Genomic DNA, 19,507 nt, shown 5'->3' with positions numbered 1-19,507 from the left:
ACTGTGTCGAACCTTTAACAATGTGTCCCTAATGAAAGTCTTTTTTTCTGGAGTGTGTCTTTAAGATGAGCAAAATGTGTAGTAGCAGTAACACTGGAGGAGAGTGTTGTGGTATTGATTCACACATTGGAAGGGATGTCCATTAGTTGGGGTGAATAAGTCTCCTCTGCCCACACACAGTCTAACCAATACCCTAATTGCGGTTTCCCTAGAAACCACAGAGGAGAGAAACATGTGACACACACACATTCAAATATAAACACACACACACACACACACATAAACTTCCACAAGATTGTAATCTTCAGGGTTGCATAATAGAGTTCGTCAGGTTGGGCGATACAGAAGCCCCACTGGAGGAAGAGGGGATGACAGGAATGAGGAGGGATATGGAGAAGAAGAGTCAGGGGGGTGGTGGGGGACAGATATTGAATTATGCATGACAGCAGCCTCGGCCTGGCCTTCTCAGATGGATTCATTATGGGGGCCGGCCAGGTAATAGAAGGACTGTCACGGAAAACACTAGCAAAACAATGGAAATGGTAGCAAATGAAAGGAGGGTGTGTGTGTAGTTTGTGTGTGCGCCCCACCTGCTCCTGCCCTAGAGCAGTAGTGGAGAGGTGACCCTGCCATGGTAATAATGTGCTGAGGATTACAATTTGATTGAACCAAGCCACAAGGGTTGTTTTACTGCCCACTCTAATGACAGCTTGTTGCTGCTGGGACTGCTATACAAGGCCCACTTGACACACACACACCACTTCTCTCTCTCTCCTGCTCTTTTGCGCTCTCTCTTCCTGTTTTTCTGCAACCACTGCTGGCTGAAGAGAGGCAAAACAGAGTGAGAAGAGACGTCTATGAGAGATTAGAGAGAAGACGAGGAACGCTTTGTTTCCGCATAGCTCTGTGTACGTATGTGAGTGAACTGGAAGTTCATTCATTCCTATGGGAACGTTCGTGATATCTGATGCGTTTGCAAAACTCCCTATGTTTTTTTTTAGTTTTTTTTTTTTATAAAAGTTAACGCGATAATAATGTTAAGGCTAATTCGTTATAACACCATTATTTCTTAAACGCATTTACGTAACTTGCGATTTTTAGATACTGATATCATATGAAACTAGAAAAACCTCAGGAATCCAATGGTACCAACCATGTCATACTAGCTTGTCGAAATGGAGTCGAAATAACACTCCAAACTTACGCTAAAGTTTAATGAGGAAAAACTGTCAAGGACATTTTCAAAGGGGTCTCTTGACCTCTGACCTCAAGATATGTGAATGAAAATGGGTTCTATGGGTACCCACGAGTCTCCCCTTTACAGACATGCCCACTTTATGATAATCACATGCAGTTTGGAGCAAGTCATAGTCAAGAGCACTCTGACTTGACAGCTGTTGTTGCCTGTTGGGCTTCAGTTTGACATATAATGATTTGAGCATATTTTTTATGCTAAATGCAGTACCTGTGAGGGTTTCTGGACAATACTTGTCATTGTTTTGTGTTGTTAATTGATTTCCAATAATAAATATATACATACATTTGCATAAAGCAAGCTTATTTGTCCACTCCCATGTTGATAAGAGTATTAAATACTTGACAAATCTCCCTTTTAAGGTACATTTTGAATAGATAAAAAAATGTGCGATTAACTATGGACAATCGCGCGATTAACCCATAGATATAAAAACACTGTTTTATATGCCATATAAAATGTGATATAAAAACACAGTTTTATATCTATGTAGTAACTTCTCTCCCATATCTGCAGTGGTGTTTCCATACATCCGTAAAGGGATGAATTTCCTTGCGTTGAACACTAGGGGCGTAATCCGTATACTATACGGATTAACGGACACAAAGCAAAACCCTGTGGAAACGAGGTTGAAGAGATGAGACGGATGTATGCAGATTTGTGCAGCTTGAAGACACATTTAAAGAAAAAAAAGATAGAAAAGGTGGGCGACTGAGAAACTGATCACGGAGGCAGAGAGAGTAGGAAAGAGAGAGCATTAGAGAGAGAAGTTTGAAAGTGGTTGTCTGGGCAGATAAGTGTCAGGAGAGCATCGTTGACATCAGAGGTACCTGCAGCTTGCCTTGTCTGCCTGTCTGACTGCATTGATTCACTGCTTCGCTGAGCCAACAGCAGCTGACTGACTGAGTTCCTCTGTCTTGCTGAAGAGAATTTTTTTTCTTCCAACACCGAGGATGAAACAGTTCAGATGCTTGAAGCAGTTGTTTCTTTCCTCTGATGTCTTCAAAAGAGATGCTAAAAAGCTAAAGAACATCCACTTTGCTGCGTGAGAGTGCCACAAATTTCACCTCTTTTTTTTTCTTTCTACAAAGAACAATTACCGAGGCTTTTATCTCACTCGCTTACACAGCCCCAAACTCTCTCCGTCTCGTCAGTGCTAACTACCTGCTGTTGTAGCAAACACATCTAATTAATTAGACAAATGTGATACTGTCATCGAGGATAATTGTTTGTCAACGCATCAGGGAGCTGAGCATAAGCCAGCCAGCCAATTAGACAATCAGACAGACAGACAAACTGTCAATCAGCCAATTAGAGAGACAGTCAGTCAGTCAGTGAGCACATGGCTGCTGGTGAACAGAGATGTGCTCAGGTCTTTCAGTGCCACTGACAGAAATGTCTTCTCTCATTACAGAACATCCCCCTCAATCCTCTGATCCATCAGGACACACACACATCATATTTTCAGTCCTTCATGTGCCCAATTATACTTACATTTTCCGTAAAAGGAGGTCATGATAATCTTTAACTTATATTAGTATTCTTATAGTTACCATATAAGCCACAATGTATCCACACTGGGGCACACAATGACTCCAATATCCCTTCCAAAGAAAAGACAGGATTTAAGAAGGAGAGCAGGAGAGACGTGGAGATGGATGAATGAGTTTAGCCAGTTCACTAAATCCATAAGCACTGTTTCTCAAACCTGAGCTGTTGTTAAAATTCAGTGGCTTGTCGTTACGTTGGAGGATTAGGTCTTTGACGGAATGCCTGTTGATTTGCCTACCTGCTCTTTGTACGTTTAGCCAGGCCACTGATTATTCTATTATCACCCTACATAATATATTATAGGCTGTTGGAAGATTTGAAAGGCGTCGCTGTGAAGCCATGTTTGTATCACAAATTATTTTTTAGGTTTTGTTTTCTTGTAATTGTATAATTATTATTTTATCAGTTGGGTTCTGTTCGCAAACTATGTGATTACAAAATAATGTATGACAGTTTTCTTGTGGTCATAATTTGGAACTGCAAAACAAAGCTTGTTATGTAGAGATTAGGGCTGTGTATTGGCAAGAATCTGGTGATTCGATAGTATCATGATACAGGGGTTACGATTCAATATATTGTGATATGTTGTGATACTGTAAGCAAGGCGATATATATATATATATTTATAATCTAATTTTAGGAAAACTCTCATAGTATAAAGAACACACCACCATATGCTTAAAATCTGAGTAAAAGAGTGTTTTTTTTATGCAATCAGAACAGTGAGATCTGCATTTGCATGAATCAGTCCCTGTAACATCCAACATTATAGCACTACTTTGAGAGGGCACATACACTGAGAGGATGCATCCCTTTGCAAATGAAATAAAGTATTTACTGAGTTAACCTTTGAATGTAAACTATTAATTAAAGATCGATAGTGTTTTTTTTTACAAAACATAATATTGGATATTTTCGATATTTTCTTACATCCCTCTCTGCTGTTTAAATCATAGTTGACAGTGAGTGTAATAGCAGGAAAGGTGAAGCAGAATATTTCATGTGTGGTCTGAAGATATATGTACCTACAGTATGTGTTTGTGAGTGACTTTATTATAATATTATAAGTGATTACATTGATTTGCCACTGACTTGAAGTCATGACAGCTTGCCTCATAAGTGTTTATATGTAGTATGTGTGAGTCAATGGTGAACCCTGTAGTCTTGTCCAGCTTGTTGTATTAGCATGTGTACAGTACCTGGCTGTTATGCTGTGTTCACACTATGAGTGTCAAAAGCATCAAAGAGGCCAGTTACATTGTCATTACGTCACCGTTGAAGTGTTGCTCAAGCGCTCGTTTACGTAGTTATGTCGTTAAATAGCACTTGGAACTGGCTAACAGCAGCGTTTTGTAGACGGAACAGAACAGGGTGAAACAAAAACATATGATTGATTGGTTGATGCTTCACCACGTCATCGGAGCTCTGAAAAAAGTAGAGACAAGCTCAACTTTATTTGTAGTGCGTCACGCAGCGACAAGTGCCGGGCGTCAGTTTGTAGCTTCATGTCACCGGCTCCCATTGAAAATGTCTTGTAGAATGTTGCTGTGTCACTCGTAGTGTGAACACATCTTTAGCCTAAAGGCATCAGTATGTTTCAAGCTAAGCGATTGTCAGATTGTCGAACAGCGTCTGAAACACTCTCCCCCAACGTTTTTCAATGTCTACATATCTGCCTCCATCACTTTTCATATGTACACCAGAGTGCAACACCACGAATACATTTAAGGAGAGACTGTAGAAGCTTTTATCCCTATTTGCATGATTCTCGCCCCTCTATAATGGCAAGCTTTTTTCGTCCAACCTTCACTTTTGCCTTTTGATGTGGTCACTTTGTATGAATTAGTTTGTTTCAACCAATCCCCTGCCTTAAGTTTGCTTTCCTGTTCAAAAAGTAAGCAGTCACTTAAAGCAAGTCACTCAGCTTTCCTGACAGATGTGCAATGTGTATACAAATACAAAAAACAATTGTCAAAGACATCATGTAAAACAACACCCCCCTTATCAATACTAGCCATATTCATCAATCATAACAATCAATCTGCAGAGGATATATTATTATACTGCTGGCCATCATAGTGTTACATTACTCAAACAACTGTTCTCGTGTTAATTGTTGCATTGAATGTTTCTTTCAGTTTATATTTGAGGACATTTTCAAGCTTCCCATTACCAAACACGTCAGCAACATCATCATGACTCAGTTTTTAATGACACTGGTGGACAACTGGAGCACAAGTCCTACCAGTAGGCTGTACTACAACATATCATTCAGTGGCACTCAAAGAAAGAGTGTTTCCCTCCTGTTGGCCTTTGAGGTTTTCTGTCTCTGTTGATCCAAACCTAAAAGGTTATGCCACACAGTCCTCAACCCTAAAATTAGAACAAGCCCCAATTATTTTCCCAAATCCCTCTTAAATGTTCATAATCTCTTTTGTTACACAAACTGTCTGCAGTGTTTTTTTTTCCATTTTCATGTGTTGACTCATTCACTGAAAATAAGCTTTAATCCTTCTCTTGTGGCAGGGTTTTTTCCTGAAAGCTCAGAGAAATTTGAACATAAGAGTAAGAAAGGGGGTAAAGTGCTTGAAAAAACACTTGCCATTAAGGGAACTAAATCACTGCAAACGATGTTTGAAAGAGAATTTCTGATCTCCCATTTTTTTTTATTAAGAGAAGAGATTAGAGTTACGTGCTCAATTTCCAAAAAGCAACTTGTAATAACGCAAGTCCCATTATGCAAACAGGCAACGAGTATATAGTGCCACGGTTTTTTTTGGGAAACAGGTTTTCTGTGGACCACTTAGTCCCTTTAAGAGTCTCTCTTCTCATTTAAAGCCCCAGTAAGGTAAAATGGTAGGATTTACATTTGTTATTTCAGATCCCGGCAATAAGAATAGGATTGAATAGGGATCAACACCCTCATAACTGCTGGAAAATTATTAAACACTAGCAATAAAATCTCCCACATAGTACAGTACACGGTTCTGTGCTTTTTGTCAGTTACCAAAATGGGAATAAAAACAGAAGGTGTCAGATGTAAATGTACCACATGGAAGGCAAGCACAAGATGCAAATAAAAAACAAAAGAAAGCAGAAGTATGGCACAGAGGAGGGGTGAGTAAAAAGCACTGCCAAGCAGCAGTGGAGAGAACTGACACCCATGATTGGGTCCATACCAAAGAGGCAAATAAAAGAAACCCCCTAAGCCCTTGTAATCAGTAGAGGAACAGAGAAGGCCGGGCTGGTTTTTCCTTCTTAAGCCCTGGTGGAGTTTGGGGTCCAACGCTAGTCTTTCAGGAGGCCCTGCCAAATGGCAGCACACATCAAAGTCTTTAGCTGTTAGCCTCCTTGCCTACTCACGTCAATGTCCCAGGGATTAGCATTAGCATAATTGAGGTTTATGTACAGATGCTTAGTGCAGGGGCTTGATGGATCACTATTCTGGAATGGGAATGTGTTGTGTAATGTGGATTTTGCATCCATTCTGCTTAAGACTATGAACACCACCCCCGTAGCCTATTACACCATGTAGAGTGTGTGTGTATACGCACATGAACAACCGCACTCACACTGTAACACTGATCCCATGCACACAACACACACACACACACACACACACACACACACACACACACACACACACACACACACACACTTTCTGTCTATAGTTAGATTCAGAGAAAGCGAAGAAAACAGGAATGCAATAAACAGGCTGTGGGAAGTGAAAATAACCAACCGTGCAGTGAAAAACCACAGGAACAAATCTGTACCCACCATTGTAGCTGATACACCTCAACTTTTCATATCTTAATGTAACACACTTCCAACTTATTTCACATTTGTTCTGAAAAGAAAAACTGCTTTAAAACTGCACTAAAGGAGGTTGTTTGTTTAGAATTTAAGACAGTTGAGTTACTTCAAATACAGCACAGTGTATGGGCATCCATTCATCCGTTCATACAAACCCTCATAAGGTAAAATGTGTGAGTTTAATTTTAGTGTGCAGGATTTTTTTGGCTCTTTCACAGACAGTGTTTATGACCCCGGCCACCGGTCTAAAGCCCTATTCGGACTAGATTTATTTCTCCAAGGGGCGTTGGGTGAGTTTACTTGCTAAGTGATTTCAATCCCGTCCGGGAGATGTGTATGTGGGTTCATTTTCACCACCAAGGCAGTAATCATTGCAGCCACAATTACTTACTGTTTTTCAGCAAACTTTGAATTCCGTCCAGAGCAACATCCTTGTATCTCGATATTTTAAAGTGGATCTCTGAGTTTTTCCTGCATAAAGTGCTGCTTGTCCTCAGTGGGCAATTCTGGGGTCTGAAAAGTGAAGCCAATGCGGAAGTGTCTTAAACTTGCATTCTATCTAATAGCAAGCAGGGGGCAAGTGCTTGTTTGAATGTTTAGGTTAAACATCATAAGAGGGTGAGGCAATGATTAGTTAAATTAGCTATTTTTCCCCTTGTTTTCTCAAGGAACAACATCGTGCAAAGTTCCGTACCTCTAATGAATGATTTTCTAAGAAGGCTGAAGGGGTCAAAGGTGCTGACTCATTTGCTATGACTACATAACTATTTGAACAAAACATGATAGTAACTAAACAAATCATGATGATATCTTCATGGTCATGGTGTTGTCGCTGAACATGTGTGGCAGTTTGGCAGAAAATGGTTGGTCAAGTAGTTTTCCTATGGGGAAACCTCTGTAGCATTTGTTTACACTCTCACTCACTCACTCCTCTTCATCCCCTATGGGACATAAGGCTTCAATGAGCTGTCTCCATTGCATTCGGTCCTTGGCAGCATGTTGGGCCTCTCCCCATGACAGGTTCATCTTGTCCAGCTCCTGTATCACAGTTCTACGCCAGGTGGATTTGGGCCTCCCAGGTTTTCTTTTGCCTCGTGGTGTCCATCTTAAGGCGACTCTCGGGATCCGGTCCTGCTCCATCCTCAGCACATGGCCTAGCCATCTCAGACGTCTGTGTGTAATTTCCTTGGTGATGCTCCGGCTACCGTTTTTTTGTACAGTTGGTGGTTGGAGATTTTGTTTGGCCAAAAGATCTGTCATATTCGTCTGAGGCATCCATTGTGAAAAACTTCCACTCTCCTCATATCAGTTTTGATCACTCGCCAATTTGTTTTCACTAAGGAGGACATATTCTGATCAGTGGGCAACCTGCGGTTCTGAGAAGTGAAGCCAGTGCAGAAGTGCCTTAAACCTGCATTCTGTCTAACAGCCAACAGGGGTTGACTCCTCTGGTTGCAAAAAGAAGTCTGATTGTATAGAAGTCTATGAGAAAATGAGCCTACTTCTCACTTGATTTATTACCTCAGTAAACATTGTAAACATGAGTTTATGGTCTCGATCGCTAGTTTCAAGTCTTCTTCAATACAGCATGATGTTCATTTAGTAAATTATGGTTCCATTTAGAGTCAAATAGACCATAAAGCAGGGGATGCTTTAGGGCGTGGCTACCTTGTGATTGACAGGTCGCTACCACGGCGTTGTCCGGTCTGGGAGTTGTCCGTGTTTTTGTCTTCGAACTTTAACCCTTTCGCAGTGTGTTTTCAGTTCATGAAAGTTAATTATAACATTTTTGTTGAAATGTCTTATTCAGCATTCGGTGGTACTTATCTCCACCCTCTTGTGTCACTTCTGGTTGCAAAAAAACTAAGATAAGATAGTGACGGCCAAAATGCCGAACTCAAGACTTTAAAAACGGCAGTCCAAAAACAAATAGTTGACGTCACGGTGACTACGTCCACTTTTTATTTACAGTCTATGATTGTCCTTCTACTTTTCCTTCTTTTTTCTTACTCTAATTTTTTTTTTTGATCACCTCCGCATCGAAAGTCTCACCATGATGTATATTAAAAATGGTAAACGGGTACAACTCTAGTCTGGACCAAAGTAAAACGATACCTTTGCCCTTTAGTTAGTCTGTTTAGTGTTTGTTTTTATATCTTTATATCTTATATACAGTATATTTTATCTTTATCTAGTACCCACTTAATTGTAAGTATTTAGATTAGTCTGCATAATGTCATCAGTTCATCAAAATCAAGATTTTTCAAGAAGAACCAATCTACCAACCATAGTCCAAAAATCATCCTGTTTAGTATAATTTAATTTGGCAATGGAACTTTTGAATCTCAAAAAGTCCAATAGTGATGAACACCACTGTGACATATTGAGACTTTGAGGTTGTTTTCATTGGGTAGCAACACATTTTTTTTTGCAGCAGTTAAACCAGCTAACATAATACGGCTATGAGACATGACTGCATCTAAACCTGAGTCATCATTTAACAAAAGCAGAGCAGGAGAAAAAGACACACTTCTATTTCATTAGTTGTTAGGGCGGATGCCACCGAGTGCCAAAAGGAGTTGACCGCTGGGCAGGGCAGTTAGGAGAATGATTTGGTGAGAGCCTGCCAAACTTTCTTCATGACACAATTGTGGTGAATCACTTGATGATCAGGATATTTTGTGGTGAGCTTGATGTTGTGCCATACTCAGACCAACTTATGTTTGTCAGATTTAAGTCTTTTTGCCAAACATTACAAACTGTCAGGTGAGTTGAGCAGTACAATTTTGAAACGAGATGGCAATAACTGCCTGGGCCTAAAAAATAGGGTGATAAATAAGTAAAGAGCCCCAGGATAGCAGAGTGAGTGAGGATTACAGTAAAAGAAAAAGGTGGAACTAGGCAGTTGATCGGCGTTGAGAACATGAATATCTCTGACCAGTGGGGAAAGGTTATAGGCTTATATCACCCATAGTGATGGCATAGTTGTTTCATGTATATGCTGACTTCTTCAAGAATTATAAACATGAACGAGAGCTGCACGCAGCTATGAAAGGGCCCTCGCCCCTTCTCGCGGGTCGGGGTTGCTGGCGGGACGCCGACCGACGCGAAACCGAAACTCTGACGAGCGCCACGACGCCTGCCGCAAGGCTCTACGACAAGCGGTTCGCGAGTTATGAAGGGGGGCGTGGCTAATGTGTAGGGGGCGGGCATAACATTCACCAATGAAACAGGAACTCTCTGCTGAGTGATATGACACTTCCCACAAGACTCTACGACAAACAGATCATGAGTTATGAAAGGGGGCGGGGCTATTGTGTAGGGGGCGGGCATAACATTCACCAATGAAACAGGCACTCTCTGCTGAGTGATATGACACTTCCCACAAGACTCTACGACAAACGGATCATGAGTTATGAAAGGGGGCGGGGCTAATGTGTAGGGGGCGGGCATAACCTTCACCAATGAAACAGGCACTCTCTGCTGAGTGATATGACACATCCCGCAAGACTCTACGACAAACGGTTCATGAGATATGAAAGGGGGCGGGGCTAATGTGTAGGGGGCGGGCATAACATTTACCAATGAAACAGGCACTCTCTGCTGAGTGATATGACACTTCCCACAAGACTCTACTACAAATGGTTCATGAGATATGAAAGGGGGCGGGGCTAATGTGTAGGGGGCGGGCATAACATTTACCAATGAAACATGAACTCTCTGCTGAGTGATATGACACTTCCCTCAAGACTCTACTACAAACGGTTCATGAGATATGAAAGGGGGCGGGGCTAATGTGTAGGGGGCGGGCATAACATTTACCAATGAAACAGGCACTCTCTGCTGAGTGATATGACACCTCCCGCAAGACTCTACGACAAACGGTTCATGAGTTATGAAAGGGGGCGGGGCTAATGTGTAGGGGGCGGGGCTGCCCTTAACGAATAAAACAGGAACTCTCTGCTGAGTGATATGACACCTCCCATAAGCCTGTACGACAAACGGTTCATGAGTTATGAAAGGGGGCGGGGCTAACGTCTTAGGGCGGGGCTATGAGTATAATTTTTCATATACATGTCCTCAAGACTGTACCACCATCATACCTGAGAAATCTGGGGCAGATCGGACTATGTACAGTTGAGTTACAATAACTGCCGAATGGCTCAAAATGGCCGCCACGCCACGGTCCGCTCGTTAAGTGAACCCTCACCATTTTAATAACTTTTCATCCTCAAGGTCTTGAGATGGTCCTGACCAAATTTCAAATCGATATGATCAAACCTGTAGGAGGAGTTCGTTAGAGTACGCGGCCAATAAAACGCAAAAATTGGGAAAATCGTACATAAAATCCAATATGGCCGACTTCTGGGTGGGCGGAGCTCATTGAGTATGAGTATATTTTTTCATATACATGTCATCAGTACTGGAGCAACATCATACCTGAGAGATTTGGGGCAGATCGGACTATGTACAGTTGAGTTACAATAACTGGCGAATGGCTCAAAATGGCCGCCACGCCACGGTCCGCTCGTTAAGTGAACGCTCACCATTTTAATAACTTTTCATCCTCGAGGTCTTGAGATGGTCCTGACCAAATTTCAAATCGATATGATCAAATCTGTAGGAGGAGTTCGTTAAAGTACGCGGCCAATAAAACGCAAAAATGACATAAAAATCCAATATGGCCGACTTCTGGGTGGGCGGGGCTAATGAAACCCAATGAGGAATATGTTTCAAATGATGAGTGGGATATGCATACCAAATTTCGTGAATATCGGATCAACTTTGACAAAGTTAAAATTTCAACGCGTTAGGGGGCGCTATAGAGCCGAATAAAAACACACTGAGCCTAATGGCTATGCAGTTACATAAAGTTCACAGGTGTCTATCATTTTGCCAAATTTTATGAGATTCCGAGCACCTAAAGGTATGTTCAAAATCTGAAAGACATAAGGGGGCGCTAGAGAGCCAACATGCCACGCCCAAGCAAAATTTCACCACTAAAATTAAGTAATTACTAGTTTGGATGTGTGTGTAAAGTTTCATAAATTTTTGTGCATCCTAAAGTCTTCAAATATGCGTTCGTAAATTCTAAAATCACGCAGGAAGTCCAACATGGCTGACTTCCTGTTTGCCGAAGAAATCTCAAAATCATTTAATCCAGGTATGAGGGCGCGAGCAACGACATACTTGAATTTCGTGAAGATCGAAGAAACTTTCTCTGAAAAACTGCGTACTCTAGGGGGCGCTATGGAGCCCCCTGGAGACACCCGAGCCCAGTCACTCCAGAACATTGAATTTCCCACCAGTTCTGACGCATACTCCACTTTTCGTGAGTTTTGGGGATGGCTAAGGTCGTCAAAAACGCGATCTAGTGGCAGAAAAAGAATAATAATCTGCAGAAAAACAATAGGTTCCTTGCACTTCGTGCCAGGACACCGTTGGGTCCTGGCACTTTCGTGCTCGGGCCCTAATTACATGAGTCACCTGATGGAGGGAAATAGTTGCTGTCAAGAGTGTAGTCGCTATTTAAGTTGCTAATAAAATACAGTACATGGAGTTGGACACAAGTACAACACTCCTTTGTTAATAACCTATTTTCACTTCACAAAGTGTCTGGAACAATCCCCACAATCACGATTACTAAAATAACTTCAAATTGTTTGGTCCACACCAATGTTTGTTTGAACTGCACCAAACCGGTTAGTTGAGAAAGCATCGTGCATTTGACTTCTACCTTCAGAGGCAACATTTTACCATAAAACAGTCTGTTAACAGAGTCATGTACATGACAAACTGACAAATCTGTAACAATTTCCTTAAAATATCTGCAGCATCTGGCCTGTCAGCTAAGTGACAGTGATGCATCAGCAGCGTAAAAGACATTCTTCAACAACTCCCTCAGCAGTGAGTTACTGTGTGTGTTCATCCTGTGGACCAGGGGCATTTCTAAGAGCTGACAAGGTTTGGGGCTACGCCCAGACCATATGAGGCTTGCGCCAAATTTTTTTGGGGTGGTCCCTGCTGTTCTGCCTGGAACACTACCCAAATTTCTTTTAATTTTACTGCATTGTGTGGCTACTGCAAACATTACATTTAATTTGAAACTTAATTTGTAATACTAAAGTTAAGACGATTGCTCTGGACAAAATGGACATCTCCAGGGCAGTTGTGAATTTGCAAACTTATGGCACCAGTGTTTAATTGCTACTTTACTTTTTTTAGTTCATTTTTACATTTTTATTTGTAATTTTTTTAATGATTAATTTTTTTTTTCATTCGCTGTAATATTTGATACTTTGTGTTATTGAACTGAAACGTGTTTATTTGTACAAACATTTAGGGAATATCAAGTGTTTTGACCATCTCGCTTTTCTCCAAATTGTGTTACCAACAACTCCCCAAGTATCATATATCCTTTAACTCGTCATCTGTGCCTACATGACAAAATCATGTTTTACCTTAAACATTAATCCCATAACAAGCTGCAACCAAGGCTTCTGAGTCTAGACAAAAAACATTCCCGGCTAAAGGCCTGGAAGCCCGATGCTGACAACACCATTGCTGTACACTTGTGTTGGATTCAATATCTGCTCAGATTTTGTTCTGGAGGCTTTCACATAGGGCTGCAGCAAATAATTACTTTTTTTTTATCAGATAATTAATTTAGTCTATAGAATGGCAGAAAATAGTGAAAAATGCTTGTTTTCTGAGTAACAGTCCAGACCTCAAAGATACTCAGTTAACAATGATATAAAGACTAAGAAAAGCTGGATGTTTGATGTCTTTTTGCTCATCAAATGACTTAAAAACTTTATTTGTGAGATACACCCCCATGCAATATTTAGGACAATAGTTGAATCTGTGCAGGACTCAGACAACCTACTACTCTATTTGTAGAGGCCCTCAATTTGTGTGGAGCCAGAAAAGCTCTCCTGGGTGATATACTGGAAGAGTGAGTGTGAAGCGAAGAGTCCCGTTTGACTGTTTCCACCTCATTCGGAAGCTCCCTCTTAACACCTCAACCAACCGGCCATAAATGATGTTTCCTCTTTGATATGGGGAAGTGGAGCTCAAGTGGTGTCTGACTCATCAACATATCTTGTAATTACTTATAATGAGAATAATAAAAGTGGTAAACTAGTGACATTTTCTTCTGCTTGTACTGGAAATGTCAACAGCTATGTTTTGGTGTCGTCTACCATTCGATTACACTACATGGCCCAGGTTGGGAACCAGTGCTGTAGCATTAAGATTTCACTTAATTAGAAGTAAGGGATCTCGCCCAAACTATAATGAACAGCCCCAGACCAAAAGTACACAAAAGTATATAAGGGTGTCCACATACTAGTGTAGTAACAGGTTGGCCCTGATCTTTAAAACACTGCACTGCTTACAATCTTTAGTTAATTCCTTCAGTTAAGGCCCAATACACCTATACAGTACTGTATGTTCCCATGCAACTATACCACTTTATATCTGTATCCATTAAAAGGCAAGTTATTGACTTCTAAGCCAACCAACCGCAGCAGTGACCCTGCTGAGTCTTTGTTTCTGGCCCATGAGACATGAGGTAATGGAGCTGCACCCTCCTTTATGGAGGCACTGCAGAGCCCCCAGCTGATCTCTTTATTTAGCTGCTGCTTGTTGGAGTCGAGTCAGAGGAGAAAGGAAACGAAAGTGTGTGAGAAGCATATGTATGGATGTTTGTATCGTACAGATGCTCATCTGTATCTCTGAATTTAGTTGTTGATTGTCATATTTCCTACACACACCTGGATTCTTTTACAACTGGTTTTCATATACAGTAGATACCTCTATAGACCAGATGGCAGTATGATTAGAGAACTTCCTCTTCTCATGTTGAGACAATAAAGTTTTGTCTATCATTGTTTATTCACATTTGAATACAGAGGAAATGTATTAGGTTAGTACAATAACTTGATAGAGCGTTGACCCTGTCATTGATTTGCATGTTGGTACACAGTAGACAGGCTAGTGGCTGTGCAAATGAGGTGATAATGCCACCTGTTATTTATTTGCATAGATTTAGGGAAGCTTGCACAAAAGTTCCCACCAGGCTATTAATGGTCATTGACTTTAGGTTAAACATCATAAGAGGGTGGGGAAATAATTAGTTAAATGTGCTGCCCCCCCCCCCCCCACCCCCCCTGTTTTCTCAAGAAACCACATTGTGCAAACCTCCGTACGTCTATTGAATGATTTTCTAAGACGGCTGAAGGGGTCAAAGGCGCTGACTTGTTTGCTATGACTAGATAACTTTGTATGACCAAAACATGATAGTAACTTAACAAATCATGATATTCTTCATGGTCATAGTGTTGCCAACAAGTGTGGCTATGTGCAGAAAATAGTTATACTATCACAATTATATATCATGGGGAAACTTCTGTAGCATGTGTTTTCACTAAGGAGAACATCAGCTTTGTTTATACTCGCGGGCCTCCGTTTGTCGTTGCAATATGGTCCGAAACGTCAGGTGGCATAGAAACAAAATAGTCTGTTGATAAGCAAGAAGTCAGTGAATGTTACCATAAGAATGTTACCAGATCTCTCATATTCTTCCACAGCTTGCAGCAAAAAGCCTCTTCTTTCCCCAGTGTGTTTCCTATTGCTTTCCAAGAATTTAATGACATTTGTGGTGTGGTCTCAAAGAACAGTTGTAGAGATTCAGTACAGGCGAACCTGCTCGGGCCAGTCTTTCCTCGAAGGCGTCCATGTTGAAATGAAAAACGCAGTGGGAATGTTGTTACAAAAATTCAGAGGTGTACAACCAAGCACCACGACAACTTGCGGAGCCTTCGCGCACGATGTGAATGCCCTGATTGCATAATTTTCTGGCGCACGCACCTTGCACCGGCTTCACTACAGCAATCATAAACCCATCTATATTCTCATCAATTGGCAACCTCCATGTCTGAAAAGTGAAACCAATGCTGAAGTACCTTAAATTTGCATTCTTTCTAACAGCCAGCAGGGGGCGACTCCTCTGGTTGCAAAAAGAAGTCTGATTGTATAGAAGTCTATGAGAAAATGAGCCTACTTCTCACTTGATTTATTACCACAGTAAACATTGTAAACATGAGTTTATGGTCTCAATCGCTAGTTTCAAGTCTTCTTCAATACAGTATGATGTTCATTTAGTAAATTATGGTCCCATTTAGAGTCAAATAGACCATAAAGCAGGGGATACTTTAGGGCCTGGCTACCCTGTGGTTGCTAGCACGGTGTTGTCCGGTTTGGCTGTTGTCCATGTTTTCGTCTTACAACTTTAACCCTTTCACAGTGTGTTTTCAGTTCATAAAAGTTAATTGTAACATTTTGGTTGTCTAAAAATGTCTTATTCAGCGTTCGGTTGTACTTAGCTCCACCCTCTTGTGTTACTTCTAGTTGCAAAAAAACTAGATGGCGACGACCAAAATCCAAGATGGCGACAGCCAAAAAGCTGAGCTCGAGGCTTCAAAACGGCAGTCCACAAACCAATGGGTGGAGTCACGGTGACTAAGTCCACTTCTTATATCTGTGATTCTGATTAAAAAACTTGTTTACCACCAATGTCTGTAGAATAGAGTAATAGAGTAAAAACATACAGTATCTGCTAAAACGTTGAGAGAATAAATATGCCTGTGCAAAAAAGGCACAAAGCTGTTTTTCTCAATGACTCTGTTCAGATACTGTATATCTATTTTTCTTGTTTTTAAGCTTTAAAACTATGAAAAGAACAGATATAAATACATTTTAAAGTCAAATTGAAATCAAACAGAAATATACCCTATGGTAGCATACAAATGGTTTATATGATATTTTTTTACTGAAGACATAGTTAACGACTAGCTGCTGAAGAAATTTGTCTGTATAGCTTTTAAAGACTCAGATCTTTTTCTGTGGAGTTGTTGGAGTCCAAACAGAGCTAAATGAGTGAATACATTCATCATGTGGCGAGGAACACAACTCCAAATGAATGCTAATCTTTCCCTGTGTCTGCTGTGTGTGTAAGCAGGCAATGATTTGCTAACACATAACAACTTGATAAGCCAGTGATGTGTGGTGGCTGTGTATCTGTCAGCTTGGTTCGATTTTTTTTTTTTTTTTTACTCCCCCCCCCTACCAGCCAAAACTCGATCAATTTAGCTTTAATAGGGGGAGCTCAGTCAATACACACCAGTCCTTGAGTCAGGTGTAAAGGACTGAAAAGATCCGAGCAAGTCTCCGAGCAAGTCCACGGGCTTCATCCACAAGTGGTGTTGATGAGTTTGTTGAAGTCTGGTGATGTACTGCAGGTGTCCATGTGAATAATGATGTTGTCAATGTTGCTATAATTGGTCAAGATGTTACAGAGCTTGCAGTCAATATGGAAAACAGTGAACACGGGATGGGCCTGAGTAGTGTTTGTAATTCTTGCTGCGTTCATGTCTAACCTGCACAGTTTCCTTTCAAACATGGGTGTAACATATAAAGGGGCATACTTGCCAACCTTGGGATCTCAAAAATGGGGAGGATTTCAAACCAAAGCGGGGGCCTCCCCCAGAAAAATCTGAGTTTCAGAGACTTCCTTTCCTGCATTATGGTGGCTTTTAAAAAAATCTAAATAACAAAATAATAAGTTTACTGCAACAGCATTTTTATGTTAAATAGGCCTTCTTTTAATTTGACTTTTAATAGGACTTTTAACTGTCTGGAAAAACTCTGAAAAATGTGCCCCAAGGCTTGAAGTTGCAAGAATCTCTGGCATAAACTAATATTCATCAGTTTTTATTCATTTATTCCGTTTTTGCCCCTGCTTGAGTATTTCTTTCTCTTAGTACTCTCCATTTTTCTATCCGACTCTCACTCACTGAAGGCCCTCTCAGAAACAGCGGCACCACTGCGCTCTGAAACCCATTATTACCAATGGATTGTGCCACGCCACGACAGCTTTTCATTGCGTTGAGCAAAGCCCATCTTTGGCTGCTGCACGCTGTGATGTGCGGCAAGTGCAGCTCAAACTGTGTTGTGTCGTGAGCAGCTCTCTTCTGCTGGGAAACAACATTTGGTGTCGCTGTATTGTCGTCCGGGTGGAAACAGTAGGGCTTATACACGCTGTACAGTGCCAGAAACAGGTTGAGATAATGAAAAAGAAAAAAAAGGTGTGAAAATTTGCCTTAAACCGTGAGAAATATGGGAGAATTGTGACCCCGGGAGGAATACCAGGAAAGGACAATGAAACACAAGAGTCTCCCGGGAAAATCGTGAGGGTTGGCAAGGGTGGCAGGGCAAAGGAAATGCAGAAAAAACAATTAAAACTCAATTATTTTTGCTTCATTTTATCATGTGTATAATGAGATATAATTTGATTTTTGTTGCCGCTTTTGTTATGCTAGGCAGATACGATGCTTAGGAGAGCATATGACAGTATTTCTTGCATATTGCACTTAAAATTCACACAATCATGCACTTGCTTGTGGACATCTGTCAGTGTGCACATCTATGTTAATCCATGAATCATGCATTTAGGAAGCCAGAGAGTGGGAGAGTGAGAGAGACGGAGAAAAACACCAGAGACAGAGGGTGAAACTGAAGATCAATGTGTTTTGCCTGAACAGCATGTTTGAGCGTGGGAAGTTTAGAAAAACTTCTCCTGGGCCTCACAGCTCAAAGCCATTTTGTGTGTGTGTGTGTGTGTGTGTGTGTGTGTGTGTGTGTGTGTGTGTGTGTGTGTGTGTGTGTGTGTGTGTGTGTGTGTGTGTGTGTGTGTGTGTGTGTGTGTGTGTGTGTGTGTGTGTGTGTGTGTGTGTGTGTGTGTGTGTGTGTGTGTGTGTGTGTGTGTGTGTGTGTGTGTGTGTGTGCCAAGGCATTTGTCAGTCTTATCGCCTCTCTCGGCTCTCTGTGGTGGTGCTGGTGCTGGTGGAGAGTAATTGAGTGCTTAGAGTTATAGATGAACTAATTAGTGGGCGCATTGAAAGCTCAGCTCATTAGTGGGAGGGAGAGAGCCCTACGCCGCCATGGCTCTGAGGGCTCTCTTTCATATCCAGTCTCAGCATAGGGAGACGGCTGCTCCATACAACTTCATTAAAGCAGCTGCAGGGAGGAGAGGACGCGGAAGAGGGATGTGTATTGAAAGTAGAGGGAAAGATTGTATAATAACGTGTCTGAACAGAAGTGTAATGCATAATCACACATGGCGTGCGTATATACTGTATACAAACATATGACATACTTCACGTCATGCACAAGATATTGATATTTAGAAGAAGGCTCGCTTTGCTTTCAAAACAAATGCAAACGTTTGTATAGTTTGCACAAAGTATAATTTAACATTTGAATCAAGAGCACATCTTAAAAACTAGAGGCGTAAGAAAGTATCGATACTCGAGTACCGTGATATTATATTTTGTGATACTGTATCGATTCTCAAAAACACTATATTGTTTTTACAGTACATATGTCCGTACAAACAGACGGATGAATAACCCAAAGCATAATGCCTCTGGTGTGGAGGCATAAAAATCACAATATTGCCTTGCTTACAGTATCGCAATATATCGCAATATATTGAATCCTATCGTATATTGAATACGTATCATTTTTGTCGATACACAGCCCTGCTAAAAAGCAGTTGACTACGATGCTACAGCCTATATCAAAATCTAAACAATTACAGTTTTAATTAATTAATTTTTATCTTATCTGGTGTGCCAATCATCTCTGACAGTGCAACTATCTAAGGAATTACTGACTGACAATAATGTTCATTATCAATTATTATTATATGTATAAACAGAAGATAGTGAGAAAATAGTGAAAATCACAATTGCCTAAAGTCCAACATTACTTTTCAAATTGCTAGTTATGTTTGCGTAACAGTCCAAAAATATTAGCTACAAAGAT

At 40.9% G+C, this 19,507-nt stretch overlaps 1 long non-coding RNA gene across 3 annotated transcripts in view; it reads left to right on the top strand.

The window, feature by feature from the left end:
* The window catches only part of LOC141759302 (uncharacterized), a 162,534-nt gene that overhangs the window by 87,010 nt on the left and 56,017 nt on the right, over positions 1-19,507 (top strand). The gene's annotated exons all lie outside the window — the stretch shown is intronic.

Source organism: Sebastes fasciatus, chromosome 2 (genome assembly GCF_043250625.1).
Source record: "Sebastes fasciatus isolate fSebFas1 chromosome 2, fSebFas1.pri, whole genome shotgun sequence".
NCBI classification, from domain to species: Eukaryota; Metazoa; Chordata; class Actinopteri; order Perciformes; family Sebastidae; genus Sebastes; species Sebastes fasciatus.
This window is presented reverse-complemented; position numbering and strand designations above follow the sequence as displayed.